The sequence below is a fragment of the Ranitomeya variabilis genome, chromosome 5, assembly GCF_051348905.1.
Source record: "Ranitomeya variabilis isolate aRanVar5 chromosome 5, aRanVar5.hap1, whole genome shotgun sequence".
Taxonomy (NCBI): domain Eukaryota; kingdom Metazoa; phylum Chordata; class Amphibia; order Anura; family Dendrobatidae; genus Ranitomeya; species Ranitomeya variabilis.
In genome coordinates this window covers 114,543,281-114,549,280 of record NC_135236.1, presented here as the reverse complement: position 1 = coordinate 114,549,280, position 6,000 = coordinate 114,543,281, and positions in this window count along the sequence as shown.

Sequence of the window (6,000 nt, the reverse complement as noted above, 5' to 3'; positions counted from 1 at the left end):
ACGGGCAGCAGTGGTCTGGTCAGTGGAGGCCTAGTGGAAGGAGGGACCGCAGACAGGCTTCGAAGGCCTAACATAATTAAATTGGGCTGGCTGTAGGCACTTTATTATTAGTTACAGGGGTACACGGGCAGCAGTGGTCTGGTCAGTGGAGGCCTAGTGGAAGGAGGGACCGCAGACAGGCTTCGAAGGCCTAACATAATTAAATTGGGCTGGCTGTAGGCACTTTATAATTGGTTCCAGGGGTACACGGGCAGCAGTGGTCTGGTCAGTGGAGGCCTAGTGGAAGGAGGGACCGCAGACAGGCTTCGAAGGCCTAACATAATTAAATTGGGCTGGCTGTAGGCACTTTATTATTAGTTAAAGGGGTACACAGGCAGCAGTGGTCTGGTCAGTGGAGGCCTAGTGGAAGGAGGGACCGCAGACAGGCTTCGAAGGCCTAACATAATTAAATTGGGCTGGCTGTAGGCACTTTATAATTGGTTCCAGGGGTACACGGGCAGCAGTGGTCTGGTCAGTGGAGGCCTAGTGGAAGGAGGGACTGCAGACAGGCTTCGAAGGCCTAACATAATTAAATTGGGCTGGCTGTAGGCACTTTATTATTAGTTCCAGGGGTACACGGGCAGCAGTGGTCTGGTCAGTGGAGGCCTAGTGGAAGGAGGGACCGCAGACAGGCTTCGAAGGCCTAACATAATTAAATTGGGCTGGCTGTAGGCACTTTATTATTAGTTACAGGGGTACACGGGCAGCAGTGGTCTGGTCAGTGGAGGCCTAGTGGAAGGAGGGACCGCAGACAGGCTTCGAAGGCCTAACATAATTAAATTGGGCTGGCTGTAGGCACTTTATTATTAGTTACAGGGGTACACGGGCAGCAGTGGTCTGGTCAGTGGAGGCCTAGTGGAAGGAGGGACCGCAGACAGGCTTCGAAGGCCTAACATAATTAAATTGGGCTGGCTGTAGGCACTTTATTATTAGTTACAGGGGTACACGTGCAGCAGTGGTCTGGTCAACGGAGGCCGATTGTAATGAGTGTCTGCCAGTTAGTAGTCCAAAACAACAACTAAATGTGAATGTCTCGCATTAAAACAAAACAAAAACACTAAAGGGTGCAATCATTAGGTTCAGGGGTGGGATCCTCTGCGTTGTTTCAGACCTACTAATTTTGCACAAAGTATTTACTGTGGTAAATAGAGGACACTGCCCCTGACTATGTTAAGTACCATCATACATGTCAACACAATGGTATTGTCAGTGGCAGGTATGGAAGGATGTCAGCGCATAGACTTAACATTGGTGGAAGTGTGAGAGATAACTGTGGAAGTGGTAGAGCAATGTTTGACCTGGGGGTGGGTGAACTCTCTTGTGGCCGGCGTTACAGGCCCAAGGCCCCTCATGTTACAACAGTGTGTCTGACGTTGGGTGCGCACCACCACCGCCAGAGACACTTTATTGTACTATGAGGAACCCAGTAGCAATGCCGTCGACCAAAAGCGAGTACACCCACCTCTTCAGACAAACAGCAGTCTCACGGGTGCTTGCGCCAAGTCGCGATACCACGGCACCGTGTGGGGAGTTTGGCCATTTAGGGAGGTGTAAACATGTCGTATGCTGGACAATCAGCTGCAGCAAATTAGACATTAGAAAAGTAATTCACAGTAGTCCACAGGCAAGAGCTTTTCATAGGAAAGCTAGGTGTCGGCCGGGTAAGGTGCGGCAAAAGATTTCGAAATCCAGTTGTGGTTCATTTTAATGAATGTTAGATCGTCAACATTTTGGGTAGCCAGACGAGTCCTTTTTTCGGTTAATATTGAACCTGCAGCACTGAATACTCTTTCTGATAGGACACTTGCTGCCGGGCAAGCAAGCTCCTGCAATGCATATTCTGCCAATTCTGGCCAGGTGTCTAATTTTGATGCCCAGTAATCAAATGGGAATGACGGTTGAGGGAGAACATCGATAAGGGATGAAAAATAGTTAGTAACCATACTGGACAAATGTTGTCTCCTGTCACTTTCAATTGATGCAGCAGTACCTGTCCTGTCTGCGGTCATAGCAAAATCACTCCACAACCTGGTCAGAAAACCCCTCTGTCCAACGCCACTTCTGATGTGTGCACCCCTAACACTCCTAGTCTGTTGCCCCCTTGAGCTCGTGTGAGAACGATCACGTGCGCTGTGTGCTGGGAATGCCTGAAGCAAACGGTCAACAAGAGTTGATTGTTTGGTTGCTAATATTAGTTCCAAGTTCTCATGTGGCATAATATTTTGCAATTTGCCTTTATAGCGTGGATCAAGGAGGCAGGCCAACCAGTAATCGTCATCGTTCATCATTTTCGTTATGCATGTGTCCCTTTTTAGGATACGTAAGGCATAATCCGCCATGTGGGCCAAAGTTCCAGTTGTCAAATCTCCGGTTGTGATTGGGTGAGGGGCAGTTGCAGGCAAATCTACGTCACTTGTGTCCCTCAAAAAACCAGAACCCGGCCTTGACACGCAACCAATTTCCAGTGCCCCCGGGAAAGGTTCCGCATTAAAAATATACTCATCCCCATCATCCTCCTCGTCCTCCACCTCCTCTTCGCCCGCTACCTCGTCCTGTACACTGCCCTGACCAGACAATGGCTGACTGTCATCAAGGCTTTCCTCTTCCTCTGGTGCAGACGCCTGCTCCTTTATGTGCGTCAAACTTTGCATCAGCAGACGCATTAGGGGGATGCTCATGCTTATTACGGCGTTGTCTGCACTAACCAGCCGTGTGCATTCCTCAAAACACTGAAGGACTTGACACATGTCTTGTATCTTCGACCACTGCACACCTGACAACTCCATGTCTGCCATCCTACTGCCTGCCCGTGTATGTGTATCCTCCCACAAAAACATAACAGCCCGCCTCTGTTGGCACAGTCTCTGAAGCATGTGCAGTGTTGAGTTCCACCTTGTTGCAACGTCTATGATTAGGCGATGCTGGGGAAGGTTCAAAGACCGCTGATAGGTCTGCATACGGCTGGCGTGTACAGGCGAACGTCGGATATGTGAGCAAAGTCCACGCACTTTGAGGAGCAGGTCGGAGAACCCAGGATAAGTTTTCAATAAGCACTGCACCACCAGGTTTAAGGTGTGAGCCAGGCAAGGAATGTGTTTCAGTTGGGAAAGGGAGATGGCAGCCATGAAATTCCTTCCATTATCACTAACTACCTTGCCTGCCTCAAGATCTACTGTGCCCAGCCACGACTGCGTTTCTTGTTGCAAGAACTCGGACAGAACTTCCGCGGTGTGTCTGTTGTCGCCCAAACACTTCATAGCCAATACAGCCTGCTGACGCTTGCCAGTAGCTGGCCCATAATGGGACAACTGGTGTGCAACAGTGTCATCTGCCGATGGAGTGGTTGGCCGACTGCGGTCTGTGGAAGAGCTGTAGCTTCTGCAGGAGGACGAGGAGGAGGAGGGGGTGCGAACGCCTACAGCCAACTGTTTCCTAGACCGTGGGCTAGGCACAACTGTCCCGAAATTGATGTCCCCTGTGGACCCTGCATCCACCACATTCACCCAGTGTGCCGTGATGGACACATAACGTCCCTGGCCATGCCTACTGGTCCATGCATCTGTAGTCAGGTGCACCTTTGTACTCACAGATTGCCTGAGTGCATGGACGATGCGCTGTTTAACATGCTGGTGCAGGGCTGGGATGGCTTTTCTGGAAAAAAAGTGTCGACTGGGTAGCTCGTATCATGGTTCAGCGTACTCCATCAGGGCTTTGAAAGCTTCGCTTTCAACTAACCGGTAGGGCATCATCTCTAACGAGATTAGTCTAGCTATGTGGGCGTTAAAACCCTGTGTACGCGGATGCGAGGATAAGTACTTCCTTTTTCTAACCAGAGTCTCATGTAGTGTGAGCTGAACTGGAGAGATGGAGATCGTGGAACTTGCGGGTGTGCCGGTAGACATGGCAGACTGAGAGACGGTTGGAGACGGTATTGTTTCCGCCGGTGCCCTAGATGCAATATTTCCGCCTACAAAACTGGTGATTCCCTGACCCTGACTGCTTTTGGCTGGCAAAGAAACCTGCACAGATACTGCCGGTGGTGCGGAAAATGGTGGCCTTACAGTGACGGAAGGGATGTTGCGTTGATGACTAGCTTCATTGGCCGAGGGTACTACAACCTTAAGGGACGTTTGGTAGTTAGCCCAGGCTTGAAAATGCATGGTGGTTAAGTGTCTATGCATGCAACTAGTATTGAGACTTTTCAGATTCTGACCTCTGCTTAAGCTAGTAGAACATTTTTGACAGATGACTTTGCGCTGATCAATTGGATGTTGTTTAAAAAAATGCCAGACTGCACTCTTCCTAGCATCGGATCCCTTTTCAGGGATTGCAGACTGAGCTTTAACCGGATGGCAACGCTGTGCTCCAACAGGTTTTGGCTTTGACACGCGTTTTGGGCCAGATAGGGGCCCGGCAGATGGAACCTGTTGCGATGTTGATGCCTGCTGCGGCCCCTCCTCCACCTCCGCTTCTGAACTACTGCTGCCTGCACCCTGTTCCCCCAATGGCTGCCAATCGGGGTCAACAACCGGGTCATCTATTACCTCCTCTTCGAGCTCGTGTGCAACTTCGTCTGTGTCACTGTGTCGGTCTGTGGTATAGCGTTCGTGGCGGGGCAACATAGTCTCATCAGGGTCTGATTGTGGATCTGTACCCTGAGAGGGCAATGTGGTGGTCTGAGTCAAAGGAGCAGCATAGTACTCTGGCTGTGGCTGTGCATCAGTGCACTCCATGTCAGAATCTACTTGTAATGGGCATGGCCTGTTAAGTGTTTCACTTTCTAAGCCAGGGACAGTATGTGTAAAGAGCTCCATGGAGTGACCCGTTGTGTCGCCTGCTGCATCCTTCTCTCTTGTTGTAGTTTTTGCTGAGGAGGACAAGGAAGCGACTTGTCCCTGACCGTGAACATCCACAAGCGACGCGCTGCTTTTACATTTACCAGTTTCAGAAGAGGAGGCAAAAGAGCTAGAGGCTGAGTCTGCAATGTAAGCCAAAACTTGCTGTTGCTGCTCCGGCTTTAAAAGCGTTTTTCCTACTCCCAGAAAAGAGAGCGTTCGAGGCCTTGTGTAGCCAGACGACGAAACTGGCTCCACAGCTCCAGACTTAGGTGGAATATTTTTATCCCCATGACCACCTGATGCTCCACTACCACTACCATCATTACCAGCTGACAATGAACGCCCACGGCCACGACCTCTTGCACCAGACTTCCTCATTGTTTTAAAAAATTAACCAAAGTAACTTTATTTGTTGCTGTCAAACAACTTACACGGTGAGCTATAACTTCAGTATGATTTCTATATCCCTTAACAGGTTGGTGAGACCACAAGGAAAATCAGGCACAATGTTACACACTCTGTTTTCTGTGGCACAAAATCACAGAGATGACACACACGCAGGACTGTCACTCAAGCACTAATGTCAATATTATTCTCCCACCTAATTTTTTTTTTTTTTTTTTTCTCAAGGAGACTTTAGAAACCAAATAAGATAAAATGCTTTTTTCAGGGACAATTTAGAAACCAAATACTAATAAAAAAAATAAAAAAATAAAATAGCCTTTCTATGGCCCACAATTAGAGAGAGAGAGGTGGCACACCCAGGAGTCAAGACTGGCACACAAGCTGAAAGGGCAATATTACTCTCCCACTGTTTTTTTATGTATTTTTTTTTTTCAGGGAGACTTTAGAAACCAAATAATATTAAACAAAGCAAAAAAATAAATAGGCTTTCTATGGCCCACAATTAGAGAGAGAGAGGTGGCACACCCAGGAGTCAAGACTGGCACACAAGCTGAAAGGGCAATATTACTCTCCCCCTTTTTTTTTATGTATTTTTTTTTTCAGGGAGACTTTAGAAACCAAATAATATTAAAAAAAGCAAAAAAATAAATAGGCTTTCTATGGCCCACAATTAGAGAGAGAGAGGTGGCACACCCAGGAGTCAAGACTGGCACACAAG